The 18,401-nt window shown below is 45.3% G+C and overlaps 1 protein-coding gene and 1 non-coding gene across 2 annotated transcripts in view; one reads left to right on the top strand and one right to left on the bottom strand.

Moving 5' to 3' along the window:
- ZKSCAN1 (zinc finger with KRAB and SCAN domains 1) overlaps positions 1-18,401 on the bottom strand; it is a 61,487-nt gene that overhangs the window by 42,890 nt on the left and 196 nt on the right. Inside the window, exon 2 of the mRNA XM_060078683.1 lies at positions 474-601. The gene's annotated coding sequence lies outside the window, so the exon portion shown is untranslated. The remainder of the gene's footprint in view (positions 1-473; positions 602-18,401) is intronic.
- LOC132477204 (U6 spliceosomal RNA) lies at positions 11,791-11,897 on the top strand. Its single transcript, XR_009530224.1, has one exon. It is a non-coding gene; the product is annotated as a U6 spliceosomal RNA (small nuclear RNA).

Below are 18,401 nucleotides of genomic sequence, written 5' to 3'. Positions count from 1 at the left end.
CGTCTGGGTGCAGTGGCTGTGTCCCTGAGCTGGGCTTTCCTACAGCATGGTCGCCCCCCTCACCTGCTCCATTACCTCTGATATGCTGTGCAAACATATTTCTGGATAAAATGCTGGGAAGAAAAAAGATTGCTGTGCACAATAGATTTAATCCTCAGTTTCTGAATCAATGAGGAAAATGATAACATGCAGATTGGAATCAAACTCAAGGTGAATATTCAACATTTGCAACCACTGCAGCCATTGGGAATTTATACCTGCCCAGCTCGCTAATGCTTAGCCCTCCCCCCGCACCCAAGCTCTCTGCTTTACCCAGATCCTCCCTCTCATCTTCCTTCTTCTAGGATTTTAACAATCTCTTGGAGCTTTTATTCTATTGAATATCGATGTCTCTTTATGTACGTCCATCTGCCCCACCCCCAAGTAGCCCCAGGGGCCAGGCAGCCAGTGGCTGGGATAAATTTAATTGTTACCTGAGCTTGAAGTGGGACTGTGGGTGGCTGTCCATCTGTTGAGCACAGGCCCTGGCCGAGGGAGGCACTCACATTTCAGGCTATTGCTGCCAAGCCAGGTGTGGACTCAATTTCCAGAAAGGCTAATTCTTCCAAGGAGAAAAGAGAAATGGGATTTTTAGATGAAGTTTCTCAATTTTTACTTGGTACTCAGCAAACAAACGAGGGGCACACTGGCACTGGGCATGCACACAATACACCCACCCCCTCTGAGTTGGGTGCAGAGAGATTTGCAGGTGGCCCTGTGTGCTACCTCTTGTCTAAAGAGCCCCAGGGCCGAGGGACCTTCCCTTTCTTATACAAGTCCCCTCCATGGGTTTTTCTAAACAAAGAGCCATCCGAACGTGAAGTGAATGCTGATCCTCCACCAACAATATGGAAGCACTATTGCAATTCCTTCCCTTTAAAAAAATAGTTTTTTTCTTTGCACTGCATGAGAAAATTGTACATCCTGGAGGTGGGTGGGCCCTCTGGGAGAAGGATATTGAGGGATGTAGCTGGTTGTTTTGGTTTTTTTAACATCTTTATTGGAGTGTAAGTGCTTTACAATGGTGTGTTAGTTTCTGCTGTATAACAAAGTGAATCAGCTATACTATACATATATCCCCATGTCCCCTCCCTCTTGCATCTCCCTCCCACCCTCCCTATCCCACCCCTCTAGGTGGTCACAAAGCACCCGCTGATCTCCCTGTTCTATTTGGCTGCACTGGGTCTTCGTTGCTGCGCGTGAGCTTCCTCTAGTTGCGGCGAGTGGGGGCTACTCTTCATTGCGGTGCGCAGGCTTCTCATTGTGGTGGCTTCTCTTGTTGTGGAGCACAGGCTCTAGGTGCACGGGCTCCAGTATTTGTGGCATGTGGGCTCAGTAGTTGTGGCTCGCGGGCTCTAGAGCACAGGCTCAGTGGTTGTGGCACATGGGCTTCGTTGCTTCACGGCCTGTGGGTTCTTCCTGGACCAGGGCTCGAACCCACGTCCCCTGCATTGGCAAGTGGATTCTTAACCACTGCACCACCAGGGAAGTCCTGCAAAGGACTTCTCACCATGAAAGATAACAGATTCACAGGTTTCAGGATTAGGGCATAGATATCTTTGTGGGGGGGATCGTTCTGCCCACCATAATTTCCTGGGAGAAGAATTCTTCAAACTCTCCCTGCAGGCTGTCCATCCAGTTCCCAAGTCCTGGGCACGTACGGACCTGCATCCTCAGGCCATTGCTTCACCATCAACTGTCAGCTTGCCATCACCACCATCAAAGATGTTGCTGCTGCCACTACCCCCAAAGGAAATGACACCAGAGTCACCTGCTGGCAAAGGAGTCTGGAAAGTGTAATTTGCATGGTCCTAGCTTCTTCCATACAGAGTGGGAGCCAGAAGGGAGAGAATCAAGCTGGGAGCTGAGAGCTGACAGGAAGAGTCCACTGCACTCCTTCTCACTGTTCATCAAGATTTAACTTCCATGTAGCAGCAGCAACAACAAAACACATTGTACTTTCACTTAAGTTGTTGCAATGATCCCTCATATATGTGAAATGCTTTTGCGCATTTCCACAAATCCCCATCAGTCACTTATTCACCATTGGGTGTTAATATCTGGTTCAGTTCCAATCTCACCTGTATAGTCTGTAACCTAAAATCTAAATTGTAAGTTAACCATTTCTGATGTAAAATTAGTAACACTCTTTATATAAAATAATAGGAGAAACAGAAGAAAAAGGACAGATTAGTAAATACATAGAAATATATAAATACATATATAACTATATACTACAAATAAGGAAGAAAATAGGCATAGTTGCTACAGGTCTTACTTCTGTAACTCACTGTATGGTTGTGTTTGGGGGCTTTTTAATAACCTCTCTAAGCCTTCAGTTCCTTCATATGTAAAATAATGATAATTAATAACTGATCATTATTGATAATCAATTGACAAGGGTGAAAATGATACTAACCTCATGAAGTCTTTGTGAGCATTAAATGACATAATGTATAAATAATGTATTAAATGCATAGCAAAATGCTTGGTACACAGTTAATACTCAAGGCCTGTTACCTATCATTATCATTATTATTGTTATTCTTATCATAATCTGAATCAGAAGAGGAAATAATGGAGCTTACATCCACATGGGGGAAAAGACGCAAGTAAATAATCAAGATAGTTTCATAGTGGTGCTGTGAAAAAAGCAAACCAATTTTGTGCATACTCATTAAAGGCATCTCTGATGATTTCTTTTTTTTTGCGGTACACGGGCCTCTCACTGTTGTGGCCTCTCTCATTGAGGAGCACAGGCTCCGGATGCGCAGGCTCAGCAGCCGTGGCTCACAGGCCCAGCCACTCCACGGCATGTGGGATCTTCCCAGACCAGGGCACGAACCCGTGTCCCCTGCATTGGCAGGCAGACTCTCAATCACTGCGCCACCAGGGAAGCCCCAGAGCGTGGGGCTGTGCGCGTCCAGAGCCTGTGCTCCGCAGAAAAAAAAAAAAAAAAACCCATGCTCTGGACACCAGAGGTGAGCAGACACTTCAGGGAAAAGTCTCTCACGGGTGTGCTTATCGCTCTGGATTGTCCTTTATGGCCTCCAGGGAATTCCCTTACTTTCCAACCAGCTCTTTCACATACAGTATTAATAAAAGATGTCTTTTTCATGGAACCCATCGTTTTTCGGTATGCTCTACAGGGGGAGTTCCTCTAATCTTCTTACCTGCTATATGGCCAGAAGTAGAAGTCCAGGAGGATATTATATGTAAGACTTGTAAGTCTGAAAAATTATAGGTGGCATGACTGGAGTAAAACAGGCTTAATCATTAAATCATGGAACACTAGAATGAAGATGCTCGTGCAAAGTACAAAGGACAAATACCTGGAGATATTGCTTTGTAGAGAAGATAGTGATTTTATGGATCTTATTCCTGGGGGACAGGCTGGAAAAATGTGGCCCTCAATGACTATTTGCTATATAAATGGAAGGCACGTAAGGGCAGAGTTGGATGGAATTTTTAGTTGGTTGAATTACCAGACCCAAGTTCTATTAACAAATTCATATCAACTTTGAATGGAGTCTCCAGAGACTGCTACCACTGGGCTCCATACTGCTATTCTCATTCAACAGGATCCTCTTATTTTATTTATTTTTGGCTGCGCTGGGTCTCCATTGCTGCGCGCGGGCTTTCTCTAGTTGTGGCGAGCGGGGGCTACTCTTCATCGCGGCACGTGGGCTTCTCATTGCGGCGGCTTCTCTCGTTGCGGAGCATGGGCTTTGGGCACGTGGGCTTCAGTAGCTGTGGCACGCGGGCTCGGTAGTTGTGGCACGCGGGCTCAGTAGTTGTGGCTCATGGGCCTAGTTGCTCCACGGCATGTGGAGTCCCAGGGCTTGAACCCGTATCCCCTACATTGGCAGGTGGATTCTTAACCACTGCGCCACCAGGGAAGCCCCAACAAGACCCTCTTATATGTGCTTTATATGACCTGTTTCCTCTTTTATCAGTGTCATACTCAAGAATGTTGGTGTCATAAAGTTGGATTAGCACATGATCCTAAGCTAACGGTGTTAACTAATGTGTTGAAGGTAGAAAAGCAATTTCTGTCCCTTCTCCCCCGACCCCAATCCACAGACAGGGAATGGATGAGTTAAAATATAACAGGGCCAAGTGTTCTGCTTTTAGGGGGAAAAGTCTACAAAACATCCCTGTGGCTACCATCTAAGATGGAACATCAGTCTGGAAAAAATAAGCATAGAAGGCCCAGAAGTGGAAGATGTGGCTTTTTGACAGTAATGTTAGTGAACAAGCCCTGGGGTTCTTTACGGACTGTAAGCTCAAAGGGAGCCAAGGGTGAGTCAATCAAAGTTAAATAAATCTTAGTCTCTGTGAGCAGCAGCACAGAGTCCAATGAAGTGAGAGGCAGGTGCTGGAGCCGGGCTAAGTGGGGAGGGGAGCAGAGCTGAGAGGGTCCAGCTGACCTCACAGGTCAAAGCAAGTTGGATGGAGCAGGACAGCGGGACTTGAGGGACAGAGCTGGAACTCAGGTAACGGCTTCAGGTAGACACGCACAGGTTTGAACGCACGGGGACAAGCCCAAGAGGAGGCAGGGAGAAATGAACTTGGAGGAAAGCTTCGGTGGTCCTATAGCACGTTCCCCCTCCTCCACGATTCCGCTGGTGGTAGAAGAGTGTGTATGTTCTGTGTCGTTTCACCCGGCTGGTCCACATAAGGCTCTGTCTGGTGCCCGGGGAACGCCCCATTGGTGGTACCCATGGACAGACCCCGTGGTCTGGGCACAGTGCCCTGCAGCTCACACCGCCTTTGCTTTCCACTAGGTCCCTGAGATGCAAGGCTCTCTCCCAGGAGCCACTGGAAGGATGTAACATATTGGAACAAGGTCTCCGCACACCTTGCTTTACAGCCAAGTGGGAGGCAGGGGGCGAGGTAGAAAAAGCTCATAACCTGCAGTCACTGGGCCTCTGCCTCTTGTTGGGTATGTGGTTTCGTGCCAGTGACTTGACTCTCTAAGTGTCAGCTCCTCATCGGTAAAACAGGGATGATTTTGGCCGCAGCTACCCACCTCCTTGCTGTCTTGAGGGTCACATGAAACGGTGGAAATGACAATGCTTTGTCAACTGTACCTCGTGTATGAAACATCACCATTCCTTGAGTGCTGAAAATGGCACTTCTCCCCACTTTGAAAGGTCCTAGATGATTTATTTGGTGTGGGTATGAATTAAAGGGGAAAATAATTAGCACTGTTTTGAGAATTTTTCCCAAATCTGCCAGATTCACCCTCAAAGAAGAGACGAGAGCGTCTCCAAAAGACTGTTGTCAGGGGTCTGCTTTCCCCGAGGCCCTGGAACACGGACAGGGCCTGACCTGCGAAGGTCCCCCGCCCGCTTCCCCGCTCAGCCAGAGAATGGCCAGATGGCACTGCCACCTCCCTCCCTGTGCAAACATCTCTCACCCAGCCGAGTAAACAGGTCTCCTGGGTAGCGGCGCCTCTGTGCTGCTTCTGTGTGATGTACCCCAGGAAACGAGGAGCCCTAGGCTCTGGACTTGGGTTCTGTTTTCAATACGGGCCCCCGGGCAATGGGGTCATCCGTCTTGTCTCCTTCTCTCTTTATGTAAACAGGGCTGGGGGCCTCTGTGGTTTGAGTACAGCCAGGCCCCTGCTCTCACTCCTCCCTGTGTAAACACATTACAAAGAATCTTTGTAACCGTCCAGAGGAAGGGAGCTTGAATCAGGAAGCACGTGGTGGTAGAGATGGGGGTGACTGCAGGAAGCGGGGAGAGGGGAGGTGGCGAAGAGGTGATGCCCATCAATACTCCCTGTGCTGTGTGATGCAGAGAGGTCTGCTTTGCCCAGTGTCTGGCCATGGGACAAGTGGGTCTGTCCCCTGCAGCAGAAACCAAGCGGGCTGTGAGAAGAGTTGGGGAACAGACCTGATATCCTTCAGCCCTGACACCTTCCCTACTGTAGAATTTCAGGTGTGGTAAGAAAAAGAACTAAGACCTCCTCTTCCAGCAGTGCAGGGTATAAGAAAGAATATCAGCTGGAGAGTTGAGAAAACAAACTCTATTCCTGCCTCCACCCTTAATGAGCTGTGTGCCTTTTGGATGGTGCCTTAACCTCTCTGAGTTTCCTTGTCCAGATAAATTAGAACTACACTCTCTGCCATTTGTTGAGCCCCTTTGATGTGATGGGGACTTTAGGGGGTATGTTATTTTATTAATCCACACAACTACCCCATGAGGTAGGGAATGATTATCTCCATTTTAGAGATTCAAAAATTTTGAGGCTTAGCAGGTAGACCTGATTTGCCCCCAAAATGCACATTAAGAATCGGAAGATTGGGACTGACATAAACACACTGCTATATATAAAATAGATAACTAATAAGGACCTACTGTAGAGCACAGGGAACCCTACTCAATACTCTGTAATGACCTACATGGGAAAAGAATCTAAAAAAGAGCGGATATATGTGTATGTATAACTGATTCACCTTGCTGCACACCTGAAACTAACACAGCCTTGTAAATCAACTACACTCCAATAAAAATTAACTCAAAAATAAAAAGAAGTGGCAGAAGCAGCTCTTCTCTCTGCCAAACCCCCATTTTGCCCCCGCAACTGAGGATTTCTTTCCTTGACAACTTGGAAGCTGAGCTAAGAAGGTCCTGGCCTACGGAAAACAATCTTTCTTGCCAGAGACAGAGGTTCTGACTCATAAGCTCAAGGCCTGGGAGTCAGGGTTCTGTCTCAGGGGCCCCACCCTCCCCAGACATCTCCTCTCACTGCATTCCTGTATCATCTTGGGTAAAATCCAGGGAAAGAGAACAATCAGCGACTTGTTCCACCCGGGGTAGAACTTGGCAGGAACTCTCGGAATCGCTGTCACCACCTTTTCCACTCCAAGGCAGTTCATAAATGTCTACATTTCCATGGCACGTCTTGGAGGCTGCATGAGGGAGAGAGAACCTGTAACCCTTATACCTACAGGTAAAAATCAGCGCTGGGAGCATTGCTAAGGGGAGGAGTAAGAGAGGTTCAGAGGCCTTTGACAATAAACCCTTGACCACGATGTTCTAGGACTGGGATGGGCAAACTTCCACCACTGGGCCAACTGCAGCTTGCTACATTTTTTGTAGAGCTAGCGACCTAAGAATTTTATGTTTTTATTTTTATTTTTTTAAATTTTATTGGAGTATAGTTGATTTGCAATGTTGTATCAGTTTCAGGTGTACAGCAAAGTGATTCAGTTATACATATACATACAGTCATTCTTTTCCAGATTCCTTTCCCATATATGTTATTACAGAATATTGAGTAGGGTTCCCTGTGCTGTACAGTAGGTCCTTGTTGGTTATCTATTTTATATATAGAATTTTATGTTTTTAAATGCTTGGGGAAAAAAATCAAAAGAATCATTGTTCATGACATGTGAAAATTATATTAAATTCAAATTTCAGCCCATAAATAAAGCGACTTTGGAAGGTAGCCACGTTTCTTCGTTTACACAGTTGCCTTTGCGCTAGGATGGCAGAGTTGAAGAGTTGTAACATCGACCACGTGGCCTGCAAAGCCTAAAATATTTGCTCTCTGGCCCTTTACAGAAGAAGTTTACCATCTCCTGTCCTAGGAAAAACTATGTGCCTGGGACAGGGGCTTGGGGGGAGGGTCTCACCATTCAGGAGGTAGATATTCATTTAACCCCTTGTTTTTGGTACAGCACCCACATCTCAGCTGCGCCTGGTGGCCTCGATCCAGCTGGGTCTAGTTGGTAGCCTGAGGGGTGCAGGCTCCCAGACCCACAGTGGATGAGTGGCCTTGTCCTTCACTCCCTACCCTTCAAGGGTCAGGTCCTTTCCTCCCCGGGCATCCGGAGTACTGGCAGCCTCAGGAGGGAGACTGGAGGGTTTTCCCCCGGAGAAACTGACCAAGAGACAAGATCTAGATGCTGACAGTTGGGAGTTGAGGGAAGCTCGTGGTGGACAAGCCCTGCCCACAGCCAGGGCCTTCCAGAGTCCCACAATGACATGTGAGTGGACGGCCGAGACATGTGAGCAAAGCCCCCATCTTTACGTCTGGTGAGGTGGAGAATTTCAGGGCTGAAGAGGAAGAGATGGGACCATGACGTGTCAGGATCACAGAACAGGCCTACTGGGTCGGGACTGTGTGAAAAGGACCTTACAGACAGCTGCAGGAGACCTTACAGGGGCAGCTGCGGCACCCAGAGGGGGAACAGGGCAAGGGAACTCCCAGGAGAGAGTGGAATCACAGAGGGGACTTTTGTGTCTCCGTGGCATCACTCAGCAGTGCGGTGGGGATTTTCCAGGTCAGAGACCCCTGAAGGGCAAAAGCAGATTTGGGGTCTTTTTTTTTTTTTTTTGCGGTACGCGGGCCTCTCACTGTTGCGGCCTCTCCCGTTGCGGAGCACAGGCTCCGGACGCGCAGGCTCAGCGGCCATGGCTCACGGGCCCAGCCGCTCCGTGGCATGTGGGATCTTCCCCGACCAGGGCACAAACCCGTGTCCCCTGCATCGGCAGGCGGACTCTCAACCACTGCACCACCAGGGAAGCCCAGATTTGGGGTCTTTAATGGGCCCAGGGTTTGTCTTATCTAAGGTAAGCTGATGCTGAGTGCAGTTTTGCAAAGCAGGCAGGCTCAGGTGGCTAAAAATACCCTTCTTTGGGCTATATTTAAAGCAATCAGATGTGTGAGGATTTGAATTTAGCACTGGTGGGCTTGGAGCCTGCTGTGAAGAAGTAAAAAACACTGAGGTCATCTCTAGCCCATGAAATAACAGCAGCCACAACAAGAGAAAGACCAGGAAACCATGGCAATAGAGGGAACAGGAGAAAATCGTGAACAAGAACCCCTGCTGTTAACGTCCTCAGAGATATGAGAAGAAATTGCAGGGTGCTCTATAAAAGGAACACTCAGAAAACAAAAGGAGTAACTTTGAAATGGAAATTATTGGAGCAAAAATGGAAAATTCAACAGAAGAGAAGGTTAAGGAAATAGGACAGCAAATAGAACAAAAAAGACAAAGACAGTGTGGTAGTAATCAAGACAGTGTGGTATTGGCACAAAAACAGAAAGATAGATCAATGGAACAGGATAGAAAGCCCAGAGATAAACCCACGCACATATGGTCAACTTATCTTTGATAAAGGAGGCAGGAATGTACAGTGGAGAAAGGACAGCCTCTTCAATAAGTGGTGCTGGGAAAACTGGACAGGGGCATGTAAAAGTATGAGATTAGATCACTGCCTAACACCATACACAAAAATAAGCTCAAAATGGATTAAAGACCTAAATGTAAGACCGGACACTATCAAACTCTTAGAGGAAAACATAGGCAGAACACTCTATGACATAAATCACAGCAAGATCCTTTTGGACCCACCTCCTAGAGAAATGGAAATAAAAACAAAAATAAACAAATGGAACTTAATGAAACTTCAAAGCTTTTGCACAGCAGAGGAAACCATAAACAAGACCAAAAGACAACCCTCAGAATGGGAGAAAATATTTGTAAATGAAGCAACTGACAAAGGATTAATCTCCAAAATTTATAAGCAGCTCATGCAGCTCAATAACAAAAAAACAAACAACCCAATCCAAAAATGGGCAGAAGACCTAAATAGACATTTCTCCAAAGAAGATATACAGACTGCCAACAAACACATGAAAGAATGCTCAACATCATTAATCATTAGAGAAATGCAAATCAAAACTACAATGAGATATCATCTCACACCAGTCAGAATGGCCATCAAAAAGTCTAGAAACAATAAATGCTGGAGAGGGTGTGGAGAAAAGGGAACACTCTTGCACTGCTGGTGGGAATGTGAATTGGTACAGCCTCTATGGAGAACAGTATGGAGGTTCCTTAAAAAACTACAAATAGAACTACCATATGACCCAGCAATCCCACTACTAGGCATATACCCTGAGAAAACCATAATTCAAAAAGAGACATGTACCAAAATGTTCATTGCAGCTCTATTCACAATAGCCCGGAGATGGAAACAACCTAAGTGTCCATCATCGGATGAATGGATAAAGAAGATGTGGCACATATATACAATGGAATATTACTCAGCCATAAAAAGAAACGAAATTGAGCTATTTGTATTGAGGTGGATAGACCTAGAGTCTGTCATACAGAGTGAAGTAAGTCAGAAAGAGAAAGACAAATACCGTATGCTAACACATATACTTGGAATTTAAGAAAAAAAAAATGTCATGAAGAACCTAGGGGTAAAACAGGAATAAAGACACAGACCTACTTGAGAATGGACTTGAGGATATGGGGAGGGGGAAGGGTAAGCTGTGACAAAGCGAGAGAGAGGCATGGACATATATACACTACCAAACGTAAGGTAGATAGATAGTGGGAAGCAGCCGCAGAGCACAGGGAGATCAGCTCGGTGCTTTGTGACCGCCTGGAGGGGTGGGATAGGGAGGGTGGGAGGGAGGGAGACGCAAGAGGGAAGGGATATGGGAACAGATGTGTATGTATGACTGATTCACTTTGTTATAAAGCAGAAACTAAAAAAAAAAAAAAAGAACAGTATATAATTTATTTCTTTAAAAAAAAAAAGACAAAGAAATTTTTAAAAATGAGTGGAAAATGAAAATGAGGGAAGCAACCCAGGAGGTCCCACATCTGAATTTTAGGAATTTTGGAAGGAGAGAAACAGAGAAAATGAAGTGGGGGAAATTATAAGTAAAAGAATTTAAGATAATTTCTCAGAAATAGAGGACATGCACAGCCCACTGAATACTCAGCAAAATGAATGGGAAAGAAACAAACCATAGATGTGAAATTTTTGGGCCTAAAGATTTCCAGAAATCAAAAAGAGTTCTCATATAAAGGACAAAGAATCAGAATGTTCCTGGGTGGCTTAATCACAATACTAGAAGTTAGGAGACAAAATTCCATGGGAAAATATTTCCAAACTAGAATTTTATGCCCAAACTTAAAAAAAGAGTTTTTTTGAAGGAGAGCAAAAAGATATTTTCAGATATGCAAGGTCTCAAAATATGAACTCCAACAGGCACTCTATCTTAGGATGCTTCTAGAAGAGTATGCTTCACCAAAAGGAGGAATAATCAGGAGAGAAAGGGGATCCAGAAGCAGGAAATCCAACATATGGGGGGTGGGGATGGTCCCAAGGTGACATCAGTGCGGGACTGAGAAGCAGCCGTGCATTTCTGGGGCAGGAAGCGAGAGCTCCAGAATTTTTCTAAAGAGTAAAATACATGCCTGTATTCAGGTGATAAATTGAACAGTTCTCAAAACCGAAAGAAAACATTTTAGCCCCAGTGGAAAAGGACTCCTTTGCATTTCTTAAAAAAAAAACAAAACTTTTTTTTGCTGTTGTTGTTTAGCAGTTTTCAAAAAAACCAATCAAGTCCTTCTGTTTTTCCATGTCATTTGTCATTTGTGCATCTATATGATAATATGAAGAAGACAAAATTTGCGGTAAAGAATATTCCAGCATCTTTGGCTATCTCCAGAACGCAAGATCATACTACCCTCTTGTCTTAAACACTTCAGTTTTCCTCTTGAATACTGTGCAGCAAAACTCCCCCTAATGCATAGAGCCCATGGGTTTTCCAGATGGCTTGGGGCCTGTTCTAAAATGTGAGCACAGTAAGAGCCTATATCTGGAGGATTTTAGTGAAAAGAGCCTGAGCTTTGAACCTGAACAGACTAGCCTCTGCCACTCTGCAGCTGATGCATTCTGGCAACTGTTCTGACTTTTAAAAATGATCCTGTGCTCGCTTCGGCAGCACATATACTAAAATTGGAACGATACAGAGAAGATTAGCATGGCACCTGAGCAAGGATGACACACAAATTCGTGAAGCGTTCCGTAGTTTTTGTGTATCATGGGATAAAGTAAATGAATGATTATACTGATTTTTTTGAGAACTGAGATTTTCAGCATGAGACAAAGAAAACATATATGTAAGATCGATGCAGTTAAACAAAAACTCTATAGTCTTCAAGAAAAAAAAAAAATCCTATCGTGGCTACAAAGCATCTAGTACCATGGGTGGTTCCTAGAGATGCTTAATGCCTTGTGGCTGTGACAAGTGTTAATGTTCTGTAGTTTCCACAGTGCTTTCATCTGTCCTTTCTCATCGACTCTTCATTGAGGTGGGAGGCGAGGTGGGAGGGCGAGTTTGAAGTCTCCACTTAAAAACAGACAAAATCAAGGCTCAGCACAGTCTAGTCCTCTGGGATGGACCCTTTGGTGGCGTAGCGTTTCTCATCACTGGGCAACGCTCTACCACAGATAGAGCCACTGAGAAGGGAACTTCCTTGAAAGAGCATTCATCCCTGCTGTGGTTTTACTTCCCATCCTACCCTCCCAGCAGCAGGACCATGTGGTTGAGAATAGACTGTGATTACAGACCTGCTCCCAGAAAGAGGGTGTTTTGACGTTCCAAGCGGGACCAGGAGGGATAAGTGATGACAGGACAGAGTGGATCCAGGAAATAATGTTTTCCTATCCATTGCCCAAAGGAAATTGGAAAACAAGTGTGTATGAATCACTTCACTCCTGTAAATACGTTTGCTACATAGATGGGATAAGAAATATCAGGGCAGTCTGCAGAAATAACAAGGACAAAGCCCCAAGCAAAGGATAGAGCTTTTTATTCTTAAGCAGGCTTGGAGTTCCTCTTTGAACATAACTAAGTAAACATTTGTGTTAAACCATGTCTTTAAAATGGTGAATGGGAAGGATTGTGCCAAGAATGCCATTTAAAACAAATTCAGACTTCTCGAGTCATTTAGAAATAACTTAAAAAGCTTCAGAGATTATTATAATAACTGCCATGAGAGCAGGATTCATATTTAATTGTCTGAGCAAATTATCTGTGTATACAAGACTTCTGTTTACTTTTTCTTTTAAAAGAAATGTACAGGACTTCCCTGGTGGTGCAGTGGTTAAGAATCTGCCTGCCAAAGCAGGGGACATGGGTTCAAGCCCTGGTCCGGGAAGATCCCACATGCTGCAGAGCACCTAAGCCCATGTGCCACAACTACTGAGCCTGTGCTCTAGAGTCCGCAAGCCACAACTACTGAGCCTGTGCGCCACAACTACTGAAGCCCGCATGCCTAGAGCCCGTGCTCCGCAACAAGAGAAGCCACCGCAATGAGAAGCCCGCACACTGCAACAAAGGAGTCCCCACTTGCCACAACTAGAGAAAGCCTGTGCGCAGCAACGAAGACCCAACGCAGCCATAAATAAATAAATAAACAAATAAGCAAATAAATAAATAAAAGAAAAAGAAATGTACAGTGGAGCCAAGAAAGTTATGTTAGACCGTTTTGTGTAGGGCAAAGAACCCTGAGGGCGTCATTGTGTAAAGGATATTCATAATGTTGACCAAGTCAGAGAAAAGTGAGTTAAATCGTACACAGACAGGCAGGTGTCATAAATTTTAGAAAGATTTCCATGCAGGATGATTAAATGTGTTATTTCTGAAAATATTAGCAAAAGGTCAATAAATGTGGATTGAATGCAGAAAAATTATTTAAAACAATAAATATCCAAAGATGAAAACACTAACATGTAAATGATTATCTCTAACATATAACAATATATTCTAATAGTCCCATTATAGACTGGCTTTTGGGCATTTGGAGCTTATTTTCCCAAATAAGCAGTGCTGTAGACATCAGTTACGCTCTCACAAAAGTTTAGGTAAAACATCATGTAGATAAAACCCTGTGTACCTGCAGTGAAAATCAGTAGAAATTCTAGCATAGAAGTACAAAAGGAAAACAATAAAATTGGGTTAGAAATGCTATATTAGTTTGCATGCTAGTGTTCAAGGATTAGAGAACTACTGAAAAAAGAGATTACTTCTGGGAGGATTCTGAGTGAGGTATCTGGGCTTTCAAATAACTGAAGTGCTGGTGGCACCCATGTGATTTCACTTTAATACTTATGGCCTTCTCTTTTCTTGATACACTTATACCTCTGGATTATTGTGAGTCAAATCAGTGATTATTGTCATCTTTAAGTTCACAAATGGTATGAAGAGGGTGAGGGGATAAAGGACAGTGTTGCTTTTTTTTTTTTTTAACTGAGGTATAATTGATTTACAGTGTTGTGTTAAGGACAGTGTGTCTTTTAAGGTAAAAGGCAAATGATGAAAGATAGGGGCCTGTTGCAGGGACGTAAAGAGGGAGCTTGTGCACCCTTGTGAAAGGGTGTGAGACGGCATAACTTAATGGTAAGCAGTGAGGGGCAGGAAAAGGCAGTGAGTCATGGTTGCCCTGAGATGCCTCATCACACGTGTCCTTCCGCCTTAACTCCTGGGTTCTGGTCAGCGTCTTCAGGGGTGGTGGATTCTAGGGGTGGGGTGGCGTGGGGGAGGGTGGAGCAAGGAGGCAGGGTGCATCCGGCCACTGTACATACAGAACATCTGTAAACTGAACCCTCGTAACTTGAGGACTACCTGTATAGTGTATATTTCAATCTCATCCACGCCACCCCATTTTTTCCCCCACATGCTTTCTCAATTTCTGATAATTGTGAGTCTCTGCAGTAGAACCATGATTATTATCCATCACATCCCCTCCTGAGAAATTAAGAAAAATGTAGCTTGAGGCGTTACAAAAGGACCAGAAGAAAACAGTGACCAGATAGTCTGTTTACCTAGCCTGTGTGTTTCTGGAATGTGAATAAGCTCATGCACACTTGGTAAACAGGGGAACCATATTAGTATAAAGTGAAGCCCTATTGTTTCATATACAAGTTTTCTCAGTTTACTGTTTTGAGCTGCTAAAGCACCAGCGCCTGCAAGCAAAGCACACCAATGAAGCTGAACTCAGCAAGGTGCGGGCCAATCCAGAACAGTACTCGCCCCTTCTTTCCTCCTGTTAGCTCCGGTGGCCACATGCTCTATTTTGGAAAGGCTTATGCACACTCATCCCTAATCTTTGTGTATTAGCCCATGTCTCCCTAACTCTATAGCCTCAAGTTTTCCTCACAGCCCTTCCATCAAGCTACCTTCCCCTTTTATTTAAAAGAATTCCCCCGGTTTTACTGAGATATAATTGACATACAGTATTGTATTAGTTTCAGGTGTACAACATGATTGATAATATGTATATATTGTGAAATGTCCACCACAATTACTTAACACCATCACCCCACAGTTAACAATTTTTTTTCTTGTGATGCAGACTTTTAAGATCCACTCTCTTAGCAACTTTCAAATATATAACACAGTATTAACTATAGTCATTATGCTGTACGTTACATTCCCAGAATGTCTTATAACTAAAAGTTTGGACCTTTGGACCACTTTCACTCTTTTTAGAAGAAATCTCTAGAGCAGGGATTTGTGGCCACACATTCTTTAATCTCCACTACCCAGTGCAGAATAAACATTTACCAGAATGGTATTGAAATATTTACTGCTCTCTCTGCAGTTCTCCCCACCCTTTCACCTTTAGGCTTTTGCACCAGCTCTATCCGGAATATCCTTGGCTGGCAGGGCAGTGCCACAGATCCAATTCTTACTCTCTTCGAATACCACCCCCGCCCCAACCCCCCTTTGCAAAATCTTCAGGATTTGATCTCAGCCGCTGCAGCTCTATCGGTATCTCTCCATCTCTCGGTTGTATCTCACATTATATCGACAACACACGTCAGTTCCCTTGCTAGACCGCCCAGCTCGGGAAATGCAAAAATCTAGTCTGATGTTTATTCCCCCTACACCCAGGTCAGTGCTCGGCTGATTAAGTGCATGTGGAAGAATAAAGAACATGCAAAGCCGAGGGATCCAGCGTGTGTTCTGCGGTTCAACAACCTGGACTTCCCACAGGGTCCTTTCAAAAGGAGTTTCTGTGGACTTGGGAGGGGGCGGGGGCGGCCTGAACTCCGCTGCCAGGCTGGCTCCAAGGAGGCCAGAACGTGGGGTCAAACCTCGCACCTACCCCCGCTCCTGCCCCAAGTCTCCGTAAGTCCCCCCGGGCTGGCTGGGAGGACAACACCAAAAATGGGAGAGTAGGGAGACTTGGTGCCTGCAACTGGCCGCCTCGCCTTCTTGGGCCCCACAGGCCGAGACTGGCATCGCGTAACTCGGTAACCCACGCCTTCATCCTGGGGGCCTCAGAGCCACACCTCACCGCGCACCCCCGCTGACGGGAGCGCGGAGAACTGACCCCCCGGGCCGCGGTCGACTGCGGCACACAAAGGCCGGAAGTAAGTCGGCGTCAGACTGGCGAGGCGTCCTCTCTAGGACCCAGGAGGCCCCACACCTCAGTGGTTCGCCAGACTCGCAGGTGGCAGGAGAGGACCAGGGCCAGACCCGGCAAGACCTCGTCTCCCAGGGCGTGTGCCCCACTCCAGGGGCAGCAAAGTGAATCGAAAGAAACAACTTGGAAATCAAATCCAGAACTTTTATGTGCAAGAGAAACTCCCCTTAAATGTATTCAGGCCTGTTTCAGCTAAGGGTTTGGAGCACAGTGGGTTATCATCCTAGCTCCCCGCAGAGGAGGAGAAAACAACCTGGAGAAAGTTCTCCGTGGCTCAGGGCTCAGGGCCTCTCACTGACAGAGTGGGTCAGACCCCGGACCTGTACCACCACAGTCAGTGCGCTTTCTGCTGCCCGGGGCTGCCTCTCATCAGAAAGACTCAGTAGGGACAGGAGAGTGTCTTCAGTAAATGGTGCTGGGAAACTGGATTACCACCTGCAGAAGAATGAAACTGGACCCCTATCTTCTACCACTCACAAAAACTAACTTGAAATGGATTAAAGACTTAAATATAAGACCTGTAACCATAAAACTAATGAAGAAAACATAAGGAAAAAGCTCCTTGACATTGGTCTTGGCAACAATTTTTTGAAGATGACAACAAAAGCACAAGCAGCAAAAGCAAAGATAAATAAGTAGGATTGCATTAAAATAAAGACCTGCTCAGGGGAAAAAAATCTGCAAAATGAAAAGGCAACCTATGGAAAGGGAGAAAATATTTGCAAACCATCTATCTGATAAAGAGTTACTATCCAAAATGTATAAGAAACTTATACAACTTAACATCAAAAACCTAATAATCGGGCTTCCCTGGTGGTGCAGTGGTTGAGAGTCCGCCTGCCGATGCAGGGGACACGGGTTTGTGCCCTGGTCGGGGAAGATCCCACATGCCGCGGAGCGGCTGGGCCCGTGAGCCATGGCCGCTGAGCCTGCGCGTCCGGAGCCTGTGCTCCGCAACGGGAGAGGCCACAACAGTGAGAGGCCCGCGTACCGCAAAAAACAAAAAACAAAAAACAAAAAACCCTAATAATCTGTTTATTGTATAATGGACAGAGGACCTGAACAGACGTTTTTCCAAGGAAGACATACCAATTGCCAACAGGTACTTGAAGAGATGCTCAGTATCACCAATCATCCAGAAAGTGCAAATCAAAACGACAACGAGGAGCTTCCCTGGTGGCGCAGTGGTTAAGAATTCGCCTGCCAATGCAGGGGATACGGGTTCGAGCCCTGGTTCGGGAAGATCCCACATGCCACGGAGCAACTAAGCCCGTGAGCCACAAATACTGAGCCTACACTCTAGAGTTCGTGAGCCACAATTACTGAGCCCACGTGCCACAACTACTGAAGCCTGCAAGCCTAGAGCCCATGCTCTGCAACAAGAGAAGCCACTGCAATGAGAAACCCGCGCACCACAACGAAGAGCAGCCCCCACTCGCCGCAATTAGAGAAAACCCGCGTGCAGCAATGAAGACCCAATGCAGCCAAAAAAAAAAAAAAAAAGACAATGAGATATCACCTCACATTTGTTATAATGGCTGTTATCAAAAAGACAAGAGATAACAAAAGCTGGTGAGGATGTAGAGAAAAGGGAACAGGGTGCATTATTGGTGGGAATATAAATTGGTACAACAACGAACAGTATGGAGGTTTTTCAAAAAATTAAAAATAGAACTACGATATGACCCAGCAATCCCACTTCTGGGTAGATATCCAGAGGAAATGAAATCAGGATCCTAAAGAGATATCTGCATTCCTGTTCATTGCAGCATTATTTGCCATAGTAAAAATACCGAAACAACCTAAGTGTCCATCTAGGGATAAATGGATAAAGACGATGCGATATCTATCTTCTTCTGGTATATGGGATTATTCAGCCATGAGAAAGAAGGACATCCTGCCATTTTTGACAACATAGAGGGATCTTGAGGGCATTATGTTAAGTGAAGTAAGTCAGACAAGAAGTCTCTGGGTCCAACAGCCAGTTCTGGATTAAGCCAAGCTCTTCTGTTCCTTAGTAGAATGTCCTCAGGTTCATCCATGTTGCAGCATGAGTAAGGATTTCCTTCCTTTCTAAAGTTGAATAATGTTCCATTGTTTGGA

This window comes from Mesoplodon densirostris, chromosome 16, assembly GCF_025265405.1.
Source record: "Mesoplodon densirostris isolate mMesDen1 chromosome 16, mMesDen1 primary haplotype, whole genome shotgun sequence".
Lineage (NCBI taxonomy): Eukaryota > Metazoa > Chordata > Mammalia > Artiodactyla > Ziphiidae > Mesoplodon > Mesoplodon densirostris.
This window is presented reverse-complemented; position numbering and strand designations above follow the sequence as displayed.